General features: G+C 38.4%; 1 pseudogene; it reads left to right on the plus strand.

The window, feature by feature from the left end:
- The first annotated feature begins 434 nt into the window (after nt 1-434).
- Nucleotides 435-19,322, plus strand: LOC140843470 (uncharacterized; annotated as a pseudogene).
- The last annotated feature ends 1,467 nt before the right edge of the window (nt 19,323-20,789 follow it).

Here is a 20,789-nt window from a genome sequence, read left to right on the forward strand (position 1 = left end):
CAGACATTGGTACAAAACAGCAGAACTTCAGACTACTGCACAGACCAGATTTGCATGTGCCTGTTGCAATAAACTTCTGGACTCAAGGTGGAGCCACACCTGCTCGGGTGCCACTTCGGCAATGGACATTTCATGTTCCTTTAAATGCTGCGCTTGACCGGAAGCAAAGTGTACCCTCAGTCAAGCAAACTCGGAGCTCCATACTTATTTCCCTTTTCCTTGATCTTTGTAATCCAGGCGGGACGCGCTCTGTCAGCCACTGGTGCTCCAGTCTGCCGCCACAGCACCTCCGTGCTCCGGGGAACCCAGGCTGTCTCAGGGGAGCCCCTCCAGCCGGCAAGGCGCTGCGCTCCCTCGGCGCATGATTGTGTACCCTAGTGGACGTCACACTTGTTCCTAAGTAGTTTTAGGTTTGACATTTGACAGTTGTAGTAATGAGATGGACCCAAAGACAGCTGCTGAAGACTCTGGAAGGGCTCCCAGCTCGGAGCGAAGTCCCACTCGGGGCCCTTGGTTTGTGGCCTCTTCGGCGTACGCAGGGCTCTCAGGTGAGCTTCTCCTCGTCCTGGTCGAGGGTTTATTTCCCGGGCTGGGCTCCTCGGGTTTGCCTGTCCTGCCCCTTCCCGGCGCGAAACTGGGGCGCGAGGCTGCAGGCCTTTGACAGCGAGACCCAGTGGGCCACGACGCTTGGGTCCATGGCCATCCTTATCCCCGAGGTGAGCACCCCCGGAGGTCCTGGCATGTCCTGGGCGCTGTGACGGGCGGCCTCAAGTGACGCAGCTTGTCGAATTAGGGAGAATTATTTGGTGCTGCATGAATCCGAAGGAAACAAGATGCCGGCCACTCGGGAACCCAAAAAAGCCTCACTAAAGTCCACAGCATAAATTGCTTGTGGACATGGGAAATAAATAAAGACCAGAAATTTAGGCCATTTTGGCCATCAGCAAATCAAAATCTAAGTAGGCACAAGTCAAACTGCTAAGAGACATTAAGGAGGTAGAGTCTGTCACTATTATATTTTCTCATGAAAGGAATAATCTATTGTCAGTGTATCTCGGAAGCCAAAGATGCAAAATTAGCAGAAGTGGGCCAAGCACTTAAAAACCATTACAGCCCTTGCCTTCTAATTCTAAAGACTCCCATGCTGGGGTAAATTGGTCATGGAACAGGTTAGATTGACGCTAGGTCACCTGTCAATCTCAAGAAATTTCCATGCAACTAGATACACTGTAAATACCACAATATCTCCAACCCTTAGGCTCTGTAACTAAGATGTAACTAAGAGATGGGACCCTCAGGTTTCAAAGAATTGAGTGCATCAGCTTCCAACATAGCTGTTTATTTTATGTCTTAAAACTGTGGTCCCAGAAACTGCGGATATCTTTAAGAAAAATAAAAGACAAAATCTTTTCGAAGACAATCTAGATTTATAATGGTCATTAATGAGGAATGTTCCAATTAGGCAAGATTGTTTATTTAAGGAGTACACTTGCAAGCAAGGGCTCCCAAGTCAAAGAAACAGAATGGGTTACCTATTTTAGTTGACATACAGATGTCTCCAAAAGTTTTCAATTTCCAAAACAGCTTCACTGAAAACTTCATTGCAAAAAGCTAATGAAAAATTAAATACACAAGAGGTATATAAAACAAAAGATTGTAAGACTAACAAGACTTCTACCACTCCCTGCTATGGTCCTTTTACCTGGGTGCTCAGACTGCTAATCCTCTATCCGAATTGCCTTTCCACTCTGAAGAGACCACAGGACTGTAAACAGAAGTCCTCCAAGTTACTGTCTTTACAGCTACAACAAGCTCTAAGGCCAGAAACCTAAAACAGCAACTGGGCCTTCTCCTTTTCACCCTCCTAGGGAGTCCAACATCAAAACACTGGCCCAGAAATTGATGTCTCATTTGCAATCAGTGGAGACACTGGAAAAAAGGATCATTTTCAAAGATTTTGTCAAATCCTTCCACACCAGCTCAAATACCCCCATATCTACCCTCAAAGGAGGGCCACCATATGGGCTCCTGCCAGGGTTAACAGGATTCCATGGGATTCTCTAAACTGCTACAAGTTATTCCTTAAATAATCAAGGGGAAATTAAATAAAAGTTAGTGGAAAACTTCTGAACTTTTGTAGATAATATACTCTCAACTTTAAACCCACTCTCATGGGAAAGACGCTCCTGGGAAACCTGGCAGAAGCCATTAAAGAATTCTTAACCAGAGAATTCTTACCAGTCGGTGCTCCTTGATCTCTATAGAGCCTGACTGATTTTAAGTGCAGTTGGTAACATTAATAGAAATTTTGGAGATTAGAAAAAACTGTAAAGAAGAGAAATAATATACCAATCCTGACTCATGTACAAGCATCATAGCTGCTATTTATTGTTCATCTTTCATTACTATGATTTGCAAAAGGAACGAATTTGTATTCAGCCTTTTAACATAGCATCATAAACTAAACTGACACAATCTATTTCCAGATTCCATTTCCAGTATTTTTCCTCAATATTTATATTCACATACCAATAACTTGGATTTGGGGGACATTTTTAACTGTTCTCCTTCGTGACTCTGATAGGCCCCTGTTATTGTCTCAAATTATACAGGCTTGTTGAAATTCTACTCATCCTGCAAGACCTGGCTCATATTTTACATTCTAAACATAGCTTTTTGAAATACCAACCAATGGAAAGCAATCTTTCCTTATTCTAACCAATAGGGTTATTACTCTTTCCAAAATATACTGACTCTAATTTCTGAGTCACTGAGACACAAGGTCTTAGTCTGATTTTGGAAAAATGTTTTAAACATTGGATATTCTCAGTATGTCTCTCCTTTTGTCACTCCCTTAATATAATGAAATTTTCAGAGTACAAGATAGATTTCATAAATCCTCCATATATAAATTTATGTACATTCATAGAACACATTTACATACTACATTAATGCCTTAAATATAATATTTAAGAACAGATGGTCACAGATTTTAAAGTGCTTAATAAAACTAAAACCCCCATCTAAAATATTTTCATTGAGATCCAAAAGTATTTTAGATGAATTGGTTTCCTTATTTTGTGATAACCACCCACTACTATTAGTGACATGGCAAGCTGAAGCATCATTATTGATATTGGTTCCACCCAGATAATTTATTAGGGTGAAAAATCCTAGTATCAGAGTTTAAGTAACACTTGGATATTATTTTTATTCTTTGTTGTTGTTGTTACTTATGCTTTTGAAAATGAGGCTCATAAACTACCGCTATTGTGGAATTTCATATTTATTCTTTTATTCATCCTACATGAGCTTTATCAACCCATTACGTGCAGAAAATATCTCACCCTGCAAAATCATCTTACACCTCCTAATGGTACATAATTGATCTTCTAGTTCCACTAATTATATATTCTTTCAATGAATATATAATGATAACCTTGTATTATTTTTCAGATCTGTAATGTTGGGAATTTCTCTGAATATTTAGTCTTGCCCAACCTTATAACAAGTGCAGGAGATCTTTTCTGATTGCCTTTTCTGAATTACCTGTGTGGAGAGTTATAGTTAGCAGAAAGTAAGAGATAACAAGTATATGTGTTGGAGTAAATATACCAGCTAATGTAATCGACATTCAGAGAATTTTCATAGCAAAACAAGTTACAATGATTTAATAAGACATTCTTAAAATGCCTGCCCCCTTTTGTTTTTTTCAGTAATGGTGTTTGACCTTTACAGTAAAGAGAAAGAAAAGGTGATAACCAAAGATAAAAACATCTTCTAGCAATATAGAATACTGCTATGCTCCATAAGAACAGAGTAGATGTTGTCAGTTTACAACGTTTTTCACATTAAAAGGAATAACTCTGGATTGAGGCTAAAAATGATAATATAAAAAGTTTCCAGAAAAATAGATTTGTCAGGATTTTATAGCTAAAGGTGCAACATAAATCTTGGAGGATCCATTGTGATCCAAAACAGTTACTGCAAGACAATATTATCAGTGCATGTCTTAAAATAAGACTGGACTAGAGCAAAGCACTTTGAAATGACTTTGGAAAGGGAAAATGTCCTAATATGAGTTGAAGCCAACATCATAATATAGACGGGCTTTGTATTATTATGCTTTGTATTCTTCACAATACTTTTGCAGTACTTAGCATAGTAAATTTATTTTCAATTATGGGCTGTTATATCACTATATAATATATATAATAATCACTAATCAAAGGTAATGGTCACAGGAAAAGTAGTGAGCAAATTGAAAACACCTTCTCCCAGTGTTATTCATACCTAACATATGGTAAATGATCAATAATTATGTGGTAAGTAATGAGATTAAGTTTTGGAGAGTATTACACACCATGGTATGCTGTCATTCTTTCTGAATTTGAAATAGTTATCTTACAATTCATATTCCCAAAGAATAACTTAATTTTCATACCACCACTTCACCGTCATTTCAGTAAATGGCATGATCATCTTCTCATCAACAAACTCAAGCCCAAAAGCAACCAAACACAACCAAAGCTTCTTCATTACTTTTTCTTATGTCAATCAACCAATACTATCAGCTTTATCTAAAATTATACTCCAAAGCCTTCAGCTCTCTCTACACCCACTACCACCAACATTGAAAAAATGCCATAATTTTTTTCCTGAACTATGTTTATAGCTTCCTAAACTGATCTTTTACTTGAAGTCTTGTCCTTTTTGCTCTTTAGGTTGAAATCAGTGTAACCTAAAGCTAGTTTAATTTTTTAAAAAGTAGACCATTGACTTCTCTACTTAAAAATATCCATGGCTTCCTCTTATCCTTTGAATAATTCCCTCTAATTTCAGTTTACAAGTTCCTACATAGAGTGCCTTCTGACTTTCCAGTCTTCTATTACTGTCTTTGAATCTTTCTATCCTCCAGCCACACTGGCTTGCTTTCTACTATTTAAATATGTATTTTTTTTCACTTTTGTATCTTTGCACAAGTTTCTGCCTCTGGGTGGACTGCTCTTCCTCCAGACACTTGCATGGTTGACTAGCTCTTGTTATTCAGGTCTTACTGTAGAAATCTCTCTCAAGAAGCCTTCTCTTAGGCATTCTTAAGGGACGTCAGAGCTACTCTCTATCACAGTGCCGACATTTATTTTATTTATAAGATGTAGCATGGGGAAGGCAGTATAACACAGAGAAGACAAGTAGTGATTCTATAGCATCTTATTATGTTGATGGACAGTGTCTGTAATGAGGTATGTGGTGGCGACTTGATAATGGGGGGAGTCTAGTAACCATAATGTTGCTCATGTAATTGTACATTAATGATACGAAAATAAAAATTAAATAAAAAAGGGTATAGCAATCAGATACTTTAATATCTGTTTATTGTCCAACACTTCACTACATTTTGCTCTGCAAAGTAGGTAATAAGTCTTGTTTCACAACTTAAAAGAATGCCTAAGACATATAAGAGAGTTAGATAAGAATATTTAATGAAAAAGTGGATTTAAAATTCCCATTGGTAGGATAGAAGATGGACAGTAATTATTAATAATGTTTCTAGCACAGATGTGTCCCTTTGAAAACTGGTATTAATAGTCTGAGTCAATTTTTTTTTGATTGATAACAACTTTCAAGTGCCAGCCATCCCACTTCCCCTCACGGTCCACATCTAGGCAAGTTGATAAAAAAACCTGGCTACTCCCTCCCTTTGATGTTGTGTGTGAATGTTTCTGCAGGATATTAAAATCACACAAGCCCCTGACTATTTGGGAACCCTCACCCAACTTCATGCAGAATAAAGAGTGTAGTCACTCACTTTTTCATTTTCTCAAATCATTCCAGCCAATTCTGAACCACCTTAGGCGCTGTCCTGTTTTTGGAAAGTTCCACAATGTGAGTAATAACATTTTTCATATGTTCTTGGTGTGTGTGTTATTAGTGTTATTAGTTATTAAGACATCTGACCTGTTTTTTGGGAGAGGGTTCTATACATCTTGCTGTGGTGACCAAAGGAGCTGGTCTTCTCTTACTGATAATCCTGACATCAAAGTCAGATTATATCACTATGAGAAATTTGTTTTTAATACCACAGGGTAAGGTGGATATTTAATAATTGTTTCTACCTTAATATGTGCATGACTTCAGACAATGTTGTTGATTTCTTACTGAAAATTTTCAAGTTTATTTCTTCACTTAAATCTTGCAACTCTTAGATTCATATCAAATCTGACTGAGTTAATATTGTGTTTGTAATATTGATATGAAGTTATTAGGTTATGCATTGCATTTATGGAATTAGAACTATGGCTCTCTAATTAGAGTGTATTTGCTTGGTCAGTAAAATTAACATTTTGTGATGAAATGAAATAGAACTCATTAATAAACTATATAATCCAAACATTTGCTAAGAAATTACCAGATAATTATTCCTTAAAAACTAAAGTGTGGTTACAAAGATGTTATGTAAAAATAACATTCTGTAATTTAATATGAGAAGAGCAAAAGATTGTCAAATGTAATTTTAAACTTTTATGTAATCACTTTGCTACAATTGCTTCTAATGATTTTGGATTATATTGCAATAATTTCAAATCAATAATACAACCATAAAATCAGTAAATAGTTGCTCATCTTTATGTATGGTTACTAAAAGACTTTAGTGTATGTTTACAAGGACAAACACACAGGCTTAGACTTTTAAGTGACTGGCTTTAATCCAAATTGTGTTGATTAAAATTCATTACTGAAGTTGATAAAACAGCAACATACACTGCTCTAACAAAATGAAGGTGTTATTGCTGAGAATTGGAAGGTTGTCTTTAGTTGTACAATGATGAAATAAAAAAAGAAACAATATTTCTCCATAATTTCTGAAAAGTTTTCATGCTAGTCTGATAGTTAAATAATGGGATTCTTTTGTTTTACCGATCTAAAAATCCTCAAATTTTATTTTAAAATAGGTTAACTAATACCAGATACACATAGATTTTATTTATAGTCTTTTGATTCTTTTAACCCAGAAGAGAGGCTTTAAAAGGAACATGAAGTCTTGAAAAAAATGTCTATCACCAGAGACTAGGTTTGAAATTATTGGTAGATTTCTGGCAAAAATATATTCTTGGGCTTCATTTTTCTTAAAAAAATAGAGATATGTCTGCATGCATATCTATCTCTCTATTATCTATCTATGAAGAGAAGTGTATTCCTATATTTCATACTATTAAATGATTCTGGGCTAATTTGTAAATTAAATCCACTAAAGCAAGGAGATAGTAAGCCAGGCAGGTTGGGAAGTATCTTTACATACATCACTCAGCTAGCCATTGAAATGAAAGATCCTTCTTATAGCAAATGAACAGCCTGGCGGGGGAGGGGGAGTGTTCAGTTTATCATAGTGGATAAAAGTGTTTCTAGCACACTGTATTAATTTTTGCCAACCAAGAGAAAAATTGGATTATTTTGTACAATCCCAGGATGCCATATATGTTTTAAAAATTTAATGAATTACATATTCACAGGATTGTTTCCATTCTCACCCTATATATTTTTATATGGTATATTTAATGAAAATGTAATGCTTACCAAATTTCCTAGTAAACTTTATGAAAGAGTACTAACCCATAGGAAAAAAATATCAAGCATCATGTGAGAAACAGGGTAACATATTAGTTTCTTGTGACAAATCAAGTGCGAATATTACTAAAAAAAAAACCCAGTAACAGAGCTGCATGGTCTATCCCAATCCTTACTCTATTCCATAAAGGGAATTGTTCTCCAGGGGCATTTACTGAAAGCGTGTACAGAAGTAACGAGGTTAGTATTATTAATTTACTTTCTTCACAAGTGAATAGCCATAGCTTTATTCTTTCATTCCCCTTGGCACTACTTTGTTCCTTTCTTTAATAACAGTAAATGTGAAAAATCAGGATTTGTTTTATTCAGCTTCATTTCACTGGGAACGCTGTAGGGAGATGAGATTTGAAACTGTTCACCATAATGTATAGGGTATCTAGATTCACTTTACTGATGATGCGGTTATCACTGTAAATGACTCACTTTGGACTGTGCAGCTTTATTAGAGCATTAAGTCTTGAACTCCTGACTCTCTTTGAGTGGCACCGGCAAGGGCTTAGTGAGAATCGCTGAGATCTGTAAGTGTTATTCCTTTTCTTCAATGTTCTATTGTTAGTGCAAACAGAGCTTATTGGCAAACATAGTTACAGCTAAGAAAAGTAGAACAGTTGGGATAAGCTTTCTACCATACATAAATAAATAGAAGTTTTTCTACAGAAAAGCTATTTCACATGATAACAGGAATCCCTAGATAGAACTTTTCAATCTGGAGCACCACTCCTTCAATATAGATGCCAAGAATAAAGTGATTAAGAAATTGGTCAAGATATTTATTCATATGTCACTTTAGTGTAACATTAGAGACTAATAATGAACAAGATAATGTGTGACAAGTATGTGTGTATATATATTCATATTTAAATTTTATATTGTGAACGAAAGAATAAAGCAATAGCATTAGTACTAAGAAACACTTTGAGTAATTAGTAAGATGTTTTGTTATGAAATAACATTTGGGACTTAAAATTTAGAACAAGTCAACTTTTCAGAATAAAGAGAAATCTTTTTATGTAAAAGATGCAACATATAAAGCCTCTGAATTTGAAAACCTATCACCACAGAATTTAAGAGATGTTAAACATAGTATGAAAGTAATGGGTTGCATATCTCTGTTTTTATTCACCCTTAAAGGCTAGGCACTTTGTTAGGCATGAAAAATACACTAATTAATTACACTCCTGGGGCTCCTAGCATACTGAGCAATTGTGTAGACACAAGAGGAATAAACAAAGGAGTAATTAGTGAGTTACTAACATGAAAAAAAGTTCTTCAATTCTCTTCTTCAGTTTGCTCACCTGTGAATTAATACTAGCTTGTGAAATTAACAACTCTGCAATCAATATAATGGCACGGTTATTTTAAAAGTTATTTGGGAAAATATTTACTGTTTTTTAATTTTAATATATCTGCAGAGACTCCTATAAGATCCTGTAAACTCTTAAAGACTCCAATGGACCGTAAAAATTAGTTTACTCTCTTTTTTTGGAAAAGCAAAATTTAAACACTTAGATTGAAACAAAGTCTTATAAGATTTAATTCTACTGTAGTAACCTATTTAGTTTTTTGAATTTAAGAAAAGTCTTTTTTGTTTACATTCTACTGCAAAAATAATCTATAATGTTGCTTACAAAGTGCATTTAGATATTAAAATAAATATATTTATAAAAGAAATAAGCATAAACTCTGAAAAGATTAGTGTATTACAGATAAGGTTAAAGTCTTCTTTGGCCACTCCTTAAATCTAGGTGTCACTTCTTTCTCAGATATTATCCACGTAGACATTTTACGAGGTGTGTTTTATATATAAATATTCATAAACGTGCTTGAGAAATATACACAGCATGTAGTAATATTTTAGATTTGTGTATTTATCTTACTGTGAAAATGTTTCTAGCAATGTGGTTTTGTTACTTTATAGAATCTTCACATTTTGAATGCATAATATTATTATTCAAATAAAACACATTAGGCATGGCAAAAAGCAAGACCAAGAAATTGAAAATGGGGAGGAGCAAACAAGACAATAGGGAAAGTTATACAATGATGCAGATATTCAAGTGAGCTGATAAAAATTTTAACTATAATGTTACAGAAAATACATGAAAAAGTAAAGAAAACAGATGAAAAGATGAATAATTTCATACAGAATTAGAATTTGTTCATCAATTTGATTCTAGAATGCAAAAGAATATCTAAATTTAAGAACTCCAATGGAATTAAAAGTAGGTAAGATACACTCAAAGTCAGGATTATAGAACTACAAAATGGTTAATAGAAAATTTTCAAAACAAAGTAATGAAAGGAAAAATAAGAATGAAAAATACAGAAAAGAGCAATAGAGACACATGGGTATCAGTAAATGTTTAATATTAATAAAATTACATCCCAGAGGAGAGGATAAAATCTTAAAGGATACTGTCTACTTAAAAAGAGATGTTTTTAAAAAATAGTGGCTATTTTTTTCTAAAACTGATGAACTACATCAACTCAGATTTAAAACACTTAGTGAAAAACAGAATATGGCAAGACTGCTGAAAAGGAGATTTACAGGGAAAACTTGAAAGCAAAGAGGAAAATAGATAATGTCAAGGGGCAACAGTAATAGCCAACTTCTAAATAAAAAGATGACATTTGGATAACTGGCTGAATTAAAGTTATTTAAAATTCCAAATACTGTTTTACCTGGAATTCTATACCTAGAAAAAATCCTCCACCTGAAAAAAAAATCACTCAAAATGAAGTGAAAGAAAGAAATTTCAACTAAGTAAAACAGAATTTGTTATTAGAAAATGTTATCTAAAAGAAAACCAAAGAAACAGTCTCAGAATGAAACATGGCTGTGGGAAGGCATGAAGGACAATGGAAAAGGCAAATATACCCATAAAATTAATGGATGCTTTTTGAGTATTGACTCTTTAAAACAATAAAATAGTAATATATTATGGGATTTTTAATATATGTAAAACTTGAAATGCATTATAAAAATAACAGCAGGGCAAATGGTGTTACCATACTTTATAATTTTAGCAATATCAGAGAAGTGGTGAAGGTAATAATATTTATTGAATTGTATTAGGTTAAAAATAAATGTTACCATATATATGAGAACCACTAAAATGATAGCAAATAATTGTGAAAGCAAATTTAAAACAAAGTGCAATACATCCACAAGAGTGACTAAATGAAAAGATTGAAAATAACAAGTGTTGCTAAGATGTTAAAGACTTTACACTTCTGGTTGTACCCCTAGTTTAGAAAACTGTGTGACATCATATATATACTAAAGCTTAACACATGCATACTCAATGAACCAGTATTTCAACTCTTAGGAATACAGCCAGGAAATATGTATGCACTTGTTTATCACAACTAGTCATAATAATCAAACATTGGGATAGTAAATAGGGATGCATTTATAAAATGGAACACTCAGTAATAATGGACATTAGTGAAATATAATTGTATTAAGGATGACTCTTACAAACATATATTTGATCAAAAGAAGCCAGAAATACATTTTACACATTTTATGACATTGTTTATACAAATTTTCAAAACTAACAATATGAATTCATGATTTTGAAAGTCAATACTAGTTACATATTTTTTTGACACTTATCTGAAGTTCTTCGGCTTGAGTTTCTTCAGTCACAGAGAAGATAGAAAAACTTATGTTTTTCATGAAATGAGGTTGGTATTCCTTTTGTTTTTAAATATTTTGTTTTATGTTTTTTGCAGTTGTCGTAACACGTTTCATGACTGAGCGACCTTTTCAAAACTGAGTTCTTATTTACACATTTCCCATTTATTCAATAAATATTTATTGGGTCTTTATGATTCCCAGAAGACCTAAGGAACACATTTTATTGTGTTCCTAATATTAAGGAACCTGTCAATCTTTTTGGTCCTAGGTGTATAGAAATGGACGATACAGTCATAGTCTCAGTTCTAACAAAGATGGTGGCTCAGACACACACTAAACAAACAGTTGAAGATTTCTATTGACTGGAACTGCAATACCTAGAACAAAAGAGGATTACAAGGATGCAATGATAGAACAATTTGGCCTAGGAGAGGAAAGAATCTGAATAGGGAATTTTTTTTAGTGAAAAGAAAATTAAGGTCCAATTCAGAGAGTAAAACATTTCTAAACACCCTTAGAATTTTATTTTCAAAGAACAGAGATTCATTGTGAATGTAGTGCTAGGAATGAATAGCTACACAATGAGTGAGGTAGACTGATTCAAGATGAAACTCAGGAGACAATAGACGGCCTTGTGTACTGCATCAATATTATACACATTATTCCAAGATAAATGAGTCAAAATTGAGGTTATCCCATAGGAAACTCATATTGTCACGTGTGTATTTAAAAATATCCCTCTTACTGTACTATGAAAAAATTATATATACATATCCATATAATTTTATGCATCATTTATTATTTATGCATACATATATTTATTTGAATATAAATATAACATCATAACTTCAAGAAACTATATACAGTAGATGAAATATGCAGTGGGTGCTTCTGGAGCTTTAAGTGTCAGGGTGACATTTTGAAAATACACTTGTGAGAATTTGTGTGTGTGTGTGTGTGTGTGTGTGTGTGTGTGTGTGTGTGTGTGTGTGTCTGTGAATGCATTTTGGGTGGTACAAAAGCAAGTTGAGAAAAGACAGAGCACACAAGTCAGCTGACTTGGCTTTGTGTATTAATCTTTGTTGATAACAAATATATTAAAGAAACTTTGACTTCAATACTTCAAGGATCAAATAAATCAATACCAATTCCCATCATTAGAAACCCAATCAATTTTCAGACTGTTTTGGAATTTCCAGATTTTTACCTATAGTGCATGAATCATTTAGATGTTTTGACATCTTTGTGTATTTCTTTTTTTAGTTTATACTTTTCACTTGTGGTTACAATCTAAAGCTTGTTGTAGGGGTTATAGATTTCTCTGGTATTTTGACATAAAGATATGGGTTCATTTTTTCTATGAAAATTAATATTCAAAATAGTATCCCAACTCTTTGATATTTATGCATTTCTTCCAATCTTACCTTTCCTCTTTTAAACATTAAAAATCAAATCAGACAAACATTCATTTCATCAAACTTTTTAAATTAATCTCTAGGTAACACAGAGCATATTATATACCCTATCAACAACCTATTTATTATCTATAAGTTACTGATATTAACTACCTCGTACTGTTGTGTCAAGCAATATTATCACCTCTCATTTTTTTTTCTGTTTCTTTAATGTCATTATTTATCAGAATTGCTATTCTCTTTTCTGACATGTGGCAAATATTCATAAGCATTTCAGACATTTGCACATGTGCCAATTCTTATAAGCACATTTTTCATTTGAATATATCTGAAGCAGTTTTGTAAGGTTGTAGGAAAAATAAGTAAAAATAGAGTGAGATAAAACTACAATGCACTTTATGAATTATGAAATCTGATTGAATTGCATATTCGAGCAACAGTGAAATTAAAGAGATAGTAGAAATTAGCTACATTGAAGCTGAATTGTTATATTGACCTAATTCCCGTCTCTATGTATCTCTAATGTAAAGTTATAGAAATTATTTCCAAAAATTTGTACCAGTCATTCTGTAATTTAGCTTATGATGATTGTTCTCTTAAGTTTCACAGTAAAATTGTATTAACTACATTCCAGTGTTTTGTGTCTGAGTATTATGTTTTAATATCAAATGAACAAACCTTGACTTTTTTTTTTTGATTATCAACATTTTTCAAAATTAACATTTGACTCAAGTCAGGATTGGTCTATCATTAAAATATAATAGTGAAAAGATAAGGAGATCTAACTTAAAACATCCTTATAAACGATCCATAGTATGGATACTTAAGTAAAATTTAACATTTTTAGATAAATGCAAGAAAGCACTGACATATTTTCATCTCTGCCCAGACTGTTGGGTAAGCAAATTATTTGTTTTTTATGTGAGAATTGAAAAAGGGTCACAAATCTATTCTTTCAACTCATTACTTTCTGTGACACTAAACATTTTGATAGCACAATTTGCTTAATAAAGCATTTTTGTAAGACATTTTACTTTAGGATATTAGGATCCCATGTGGCAGTGTTATTTATTTAATATAATTTTTGATCACAGGAACTCTACAGGCATCATCTTTCCAGCTATCTCTTTGGTTCTAGAAAATTAGTTCTCTTTTTTTATAGAATCCTCAGAGGGTGCAACTCAGACCCAATTAAGCAGCCTTGGAACTAAAAAATCTTACTAGGTATAAGTTGAAGTATGGTAATTACTTTCCTTCTTATGCTTTATAAAAGAAAGCTCACTGTAGTTTAAAATTTAAGTACTTTTTTTATGATGTCTGTGAATGTAACTTGTTTTTTTATAAAATGTGTCTCTTCAATAATAAACATTTCCTCAAGTTTGTTAGCCATAACTACAAATGAAGTACTTTAATATAGGAACATAGATTTTTGTTTCTGAGCTCCTTGTTGTTACAAAGGGTCTCAGACAAGGGCCACTTTCTGAAAGGGCAAGCTCCTGGATTCTACCTCAGCCAATCAGGACCCGGGGTCTACCTCAGCCAATCAAGACCTGGGGTCTACCTCAGCCAATTGGGACCCGGATCCTATTTCAGCCAATCGGAGCTTAGTCTCTCTCTCCCCTCCAGTCAGCAAGAAATGCACCCACCACCCCTGGACCCTGCCAACTGACCAGAGCCATGGCCATCACTCCCCCAACTACCCCCAGGCCCAGCCAATCAGCCAGGACCACGGCCATCACCCCCCCCAAACCGCCCTGGAAATGTATAAAATCTTTGTTCTGGGGAAAACGCGGGCTCTCTCTGGCACCTGGCCACTGCGTTGGCACGGGTGTGAGATTGAGCTCAGGCTAGCTCGAATAAAGGCTCCTTGCTTTTGCATCCGTGTTAGCTCCTTAGTGGTCTCCTTGAGATTCATGACTTAGGGCACAACATTTGGGGGCTTGTCCGGGATCCTGGAGACTCCCAGGACTCCCGACCCGGGGGGCCTAGTGCTGGCTGGTGAGTGCACTCAGTTATCCATCTGTCTTTGTCTACCTGTGTCTCACTCTGTCTTAGTCTATCTGTGTCTCACTGTTTTTGTTCGTGAACAAGCCTGTATAAGCCTGTAGGAGCTCCAATCTGTATCTGGGTCGGCATTGACTTAGGCGGACACGTTGGCGGGTCATCGACCGGGGGTCTTGGGAGACATCCCTTGCCCCTGCCTGGAGGACGAGGTCCTCATCTATGAGGAAAGTCGGCTGCTGCTGCAGTCTGACAGACCCTCAACTTACTTTCAGTTTTGCCTCTGCGGTCGCGGTAGATTCTTCTCTGTAGGCACCTGTTTGTTAGCTATTGTGTTTATCGTAGTCTTGTTGTTGACGGAAGAAATGGGACAGATGCAGATGACTCCTTTTTCTCTCATGACAGACCATTTTTCAGATGTTAGGGAAAGAGCTCGCAATTTGAGCACGAACATCAAGAAGGGAAAGTTTCGTTTTTTCTGCACTTCTGAGTGGCCATCTTTTAATGTTGGATGGCCGCTGGAGGGAACTTTTAATCTAACTACTCTCTTACAGGTGAAAGGTGTTATCTTCAGGAAAGGAGCCCAGGGCTGTCCCGGCCAAATTCCCTACATCTTAGTCTGGCAGGACTTAATTGAAAACCCTCCCTCATGGCTTAAACCTTTCCTTCCATCCATGGCAGACCCCACACCCAAGTCTTAGCCCTACAAGGTCCAGTCCCAAACTCTCAGAGAGACTCAGGACCTGAAGAAACCAAACCATCCCTTTACCCAGTTCTGCAGGACACCAGCTCAGAGGAGTTGATCTTCCCACCACCCTATCAGCCCCTCCCAATCGCCCTGCAGAGCCAGTGGAACAAGGTGGAGGGGAACCAGTTCCGGAAGAACTGGTTCCTGTTCCTGTCCCTGAAGGAGGAGCACCTGCACATGGACCTGCGGCAGGGACGTGCAGTCGGGTCCATTGGGCGGCCCTGAGTCAAGGGCCTGCTGACTCAACTGTCCTCCCCCTGCGTGCTGCAGGGCCCTCTGATGAAACAGGAGAACGGCCAATGCACTATTGGCCGTTCTCCACTAGCGACCTCTATAACTGGAGAACTCAGAATTCTAAGTTTTCAGAAAACCCCAAAGATCTTATTAACCTCTTAGATACTGTTCTTTTTACCCATCAGCCCATTTGGGATGATTGCCAACAGATCTTACAGGTCCTTTCTACCACTGAGGAGAGAGAAAGGATCCAGGTGGAAGCCCGGAAGTCAGTTCTGGGAGACAACAGACATCCCACCCAGAACCCAGAGCTTATAAATGCTGCTTTTCCCCTCTCTCGTCCAAACTGGGACTTCAATTCAACAGAAGGTAAGGAGAGACTCCGGGTCTATCACCAGACTCTATTGGCAGGTCTCAGGGCGGCTGCACGAAAGCCCACTAATTTCGCTAAGGTATATAATATTCAACAAGGCAGGGACGAAAGCCCAGCAGAATTTCTAGAAAGGATCATGGAGGCCTTTAGACAGTACACCCCCATGGATCCTGAAGCTCCAGAGAACAGAGCCGCTATAGTTATGGCTTTCGTTAACCAAGCTGCTCCAGACATAAAGAGAAAATTACAGAGAGTAGAGAGATTAGAAGAAAAGAACTTGCAGGACCTGGTAGTGGTGGCAGAAAGAGTTTTTAATAATCGAGAGAGTTCGGAAGAACTACAGACAAGAATAAATGACCGCCAAACTCGAAACTTGGCTAAAATACTGCTGGCTACGACTGCAGAGAGCCCACAGGACTGACAGAGACACCTTAAGAAACTGGCCACTGGACAAGGTAAGGAAGACCTCACCTGAGGGAACCACCCCAAGTTAAATAAGAACCAGTGTGCCTATTGCAAAGAAGGCCATTGGGTCAAAGACTGTCCTAACAAAAGACCCAAAAAGGCCCCCATACTATCCTGGGTACTGAAGGCATTGATGACTAGGGGTGACGGGGTTTGGCACCCCTCCCCGAGCCCAGCGTAACCCTAAAAGTGGAGGGGCATCCTGCAGAATTTCTTGTGGACACTGGAGCTCAGCAGATAAAATTGGCAGATAAAACCTCATGAGTACAGAGAGCTACTGGGATGAAACAATATTCATGGACCACCTGAAGAACAGTGGATCTCGGTAGGGGCCAGGTATCCCACTTGTTCATGGTCACCCCAGAATGCCCCTACCCCTTATTAGGCCAAGACTTGCTCACCAAGGTGGGGGCACAGATCAGCTTCCACCAAGAAGGGACAAAAATTCTAGACAAAGAAGGACATCCAATACAGGTGCTCACTATAAGCCTCGAAGATGAGTACCGCCTGCAACAGGCACCCTTATCACCAATGCATGACTTAGAATATTGGCTACAGACATTTCCCCAAGCTTGGGCTGAGACAGGGGGAGTGGGATTAGCTCAACATAGGCCAGAAATATTTATAGAACTGAAATCGGGCATGGATCCAGTCAGGGTCCAGCAATACCCGATGCCACTCGAGGCAAAAACTGGAATTACCCCACACATTAGAAGATTACTCGAGTTGAGTATACTGAGACCTTGCCAGTCAGTGTGGAATACCCCCCTATTACCAGTCCGAAAACCAAATTCAACTATCGACCAGTCCAAGACTTGTGTGAGGTAAACAAGTGGGTGACGGATATACACCCAACGGTCCCAAATCTGTACACCCTCCTCAGCTCATTGCCTCCTACCCAAACCTGGTATACGGTCCTAGATTTAAAAGATGCCTTTTTCAGCTTGCCCCTAGCACCTAAGAGCCAGGACATCTTTGCCTTTGAGTGGACGGATCCAGAAAAAAGGATTAGCAGCCAGCTCACCTGGACCAGGCTCCCCCAAGGGTTCAAGAACTCTCCCACCATCTTTGGTGAGGCCCTACATGAAGATCTAAGTGAGTTCTGATCTAAACATCCAGAATTAACTCTTTTACAGTATGTAGATGATATCCTGGTAGCCACTGAAGACCAGGAGACATGCCTGCAGGGCACCAAGGACCTGCTTTCTACACTAAGACCCTTGGGTTACCAAGCCTCAGCTAAAAAGGCCCAAATCTGCAAGACGGAGGTATGCTACTTATGCTATAAATTAAAAGGGGGACAGAGATGGTTCACGTAAGCAAGAAAAGAGACTGTCTTAAGAATATCACGCCCACAAAATGTCCACCAAATGCGTGAATTCCTAGGGTCTGCAGGATACTTCTGATTGTAGATCCCAGGTTGTGCAGAAATAGCTAGACCCCTTTATGAAGCCACCAAAGAAAAACAGGAGTTTACATGGACAGAGACTATAGAAAACTCATTCACTAGACTGAAGCAGGCCTTACTCTCTGCACCTGCACTGGGGCTTCCTGATTTAACTGAACCTTTCTATCTATATGTAGATGAAAGTAAAGGAGTAGCTAAAGGAGTCCTGATACAGTACATTGGCCCTTGGAAAAGGCCCATAGCTTATTTCTCCAAGCGGCTAGACACTGTCACCGCTGGATGGCCCCCCTGTCTGCGAATCATTGTCGCGGTGGCTACCATGGTCAAAGATGCAGACAAACTAACACTAGGACAAGAATTAAGTGTCACTACCCCACACGCAATTGAAGAGGTGCTCAGCCACCAGATAGATGGATAAGTAATGTCCAACTAATGCATTACCAAGGACTGCTTTTAAATCCTGCTAGAATTCTGTTCCAGACACCGGCCTCGCTGAATCCAGCCACCCTCCTCCCTGACCCAGACTGGGAGGCACCACTCCATGATTGTGGAGAAATCCTGGCTCATGTTCACGGAGTCAGAACTGACCTGCGAGATCAGCCACTGACAGAAGCAGATGCCACCTGGTACACCGATGGAAGCAGCTTCATGCAAGACGGAGTAAGGTATACAGGGGCAGCTGTGACAACCAAGACAGAAACTGTCTGGGCTGAGCCACTGGCTCCAGGGACTTCAGCCCAGCAGGCCGAGCTGATCGCATTGACTAGAGCGTTGACGATGGCAAAGGCAAATGCCTTAATGTCTATACGGACAGTAGGTATGCATTTGCCACTGCCCACATACATGGAGCCATATATATAGAGAGGGGGCTATTAACTGCAGAGGGAAAAACCATCAAAAATAAAGAAGAAATACTTGGCCTCCTACGGGCCTTTTGGCTGCCCAAAGCACTGGCAATAATTCATTGCCTGGGCCATCAAAAATCTGACACCCCGGTGGCCAAAGGAAATAAACTGGCAGACCAGTGTGCCAAACAGGCAGCCCTTTCTGTGGACCATGCCCTAGTGACCACATTGCCAGACCCAGGGGCCCCCAACCTTCCAGACGCTCCCTCCTACACTGATGGAGACACAAAATGGATCAAGCAGCTGCCCATGACCAACTACATAGATGGATGGTGGAGAGCTGCCGACTCCATCATTCTACCAGAAGAATTAGGACAACGTGTCCTGAGCAAAATGCATCGGGTCACACACATGGAGATGAGAAAAATGGAAGACTTGGTGCGACATGCTCACATCACTATCAAAGACTCTCAATCAAAAATTAGACACATCGTAGCGAGCTGCAAAGCTTGCCAACTGACAAATGCGACAGCCCAGGTACCCAACCCTGGTGCCAGACTCTGAGGAGACAGACCAGGCACCTGTTGGGAAGTAGACTTCACGGAAGTAAAGCCTGGAAAATATGGGTACAAGTATTTGCTAGTGTTTGTAGACACTTTTTCAGGTTGGATCGAGGCGTTTCTCTCCAAGCAAAAGACAGCGCAGACCGTGACCAAGAAACTGTTAGAAGACATCCTGCCAAGGTATGGTTTTCCTGCCAAGATAAGCTCAGACAATGGACCAGGATTTGCTTCCAAGGTAACACAGGGAGTAGCACAGGTTCTTGGGGCAGATTGGAAATTACATTGTGTGTATAAGCCCCAAAGTTCGGGACAGATAGAAAGAATGAACAGAACTTTAAAAGAGACCTTGACTAAATTAGCCCTAGAGACTGGCAGAGACTGGGTAACTCTCCTTCCCTTTGCCATTTATCGGGTGCGTAACTCCCCATATAAGATGGGACTTACTCCCTTTAAAATCATGTATGGCATTCCTCCACTATTATTCCCACTCTCAAACCCAAAGTACTTGCTGAATTTGATGATGACTGACTCCTTTTTTCCCTCCAAGTATTGCAACGGACCCTTGAGCAGGTCTGCCCTAAGCTGAATGCTCTTTATGAGACCGGACCGCCTCCAGAATTGCATTGCTATCGTACAAGTGACTGGGTGTACGTCCAGAGACACCAACACCAGACACTCCAACCCCACTGAAAAGGACCCTACATCGTGATCCTGACCACTCCCACTGCTCTCAAGGTTGATGGGATTAGTCCTTGGGTCCATTACACCCACGTACAACCAGCTGACCCACACACCATTCTCAAGGACTTTGTTCCAAAAAGGAGAAGTCAGCTGGACAAAGACAATCCTCTAAAGCTAAGACTGTGCCATTCACATTTACCTCACTTGTGTTGCTTATACTATGCCTTCCTCATGCCAAACCAAGCAACCCTAATCCCCATCAACCCTATAGACAGACATGGATCCTGACAAATGGGCAAACTTGTAAAACCCTCAATGAAACCACACACACTGCCCCACTAAACACATGGTGGCCAGATTTATATTTTGACCTCAGGGAGCTTTTTGGACTCATGTGAGGGAGGGAACACAATTACCATGTCCTACAAAAATGGGCATTTATTGACACTGCTCAAGAACGAGCACAAGGGTTCTGGGCCTGCCCTGGCAATCTGAGAAATAACTGGAAGACCTGTGGTGGCCTAGAAAGTGTTTACTGCAAAAGCTTGAGTTGTGTAACCTCTAATGATGGGCCCCAGAAGTAGGCAGTCGGGAATCGAGATTTAGTTAAATTCACTCTCAGAGACCCTGACAACAGGGTACCCCAAGTGCGTGTGCAATTTAACCAAGAAAGGGCTAAAAATGAAAAGTCCTGGATATCTGAGATAACTTGGGGTTTTCAGCTTGATATGGGCCAGTTCACCTGGGTTGGCCCTTACCCAAGTAGACTCTTAACCATTAAACTAGT

Source organism: Manis javanica, chromosome 9 (assembly GCF_040802235.1).
Source record: "Manis javanica isolate MJ-LG chromosome 9, MJ_LKY, whole genome shotgun sequence".
In the NCBI taxonomy this organism is placed as follows: domain Eukaryota; kingdom Metazoa; phylum Chordata; class Mammalia; order Pholidota; family Manidae; genus Manis; species Manis javanica.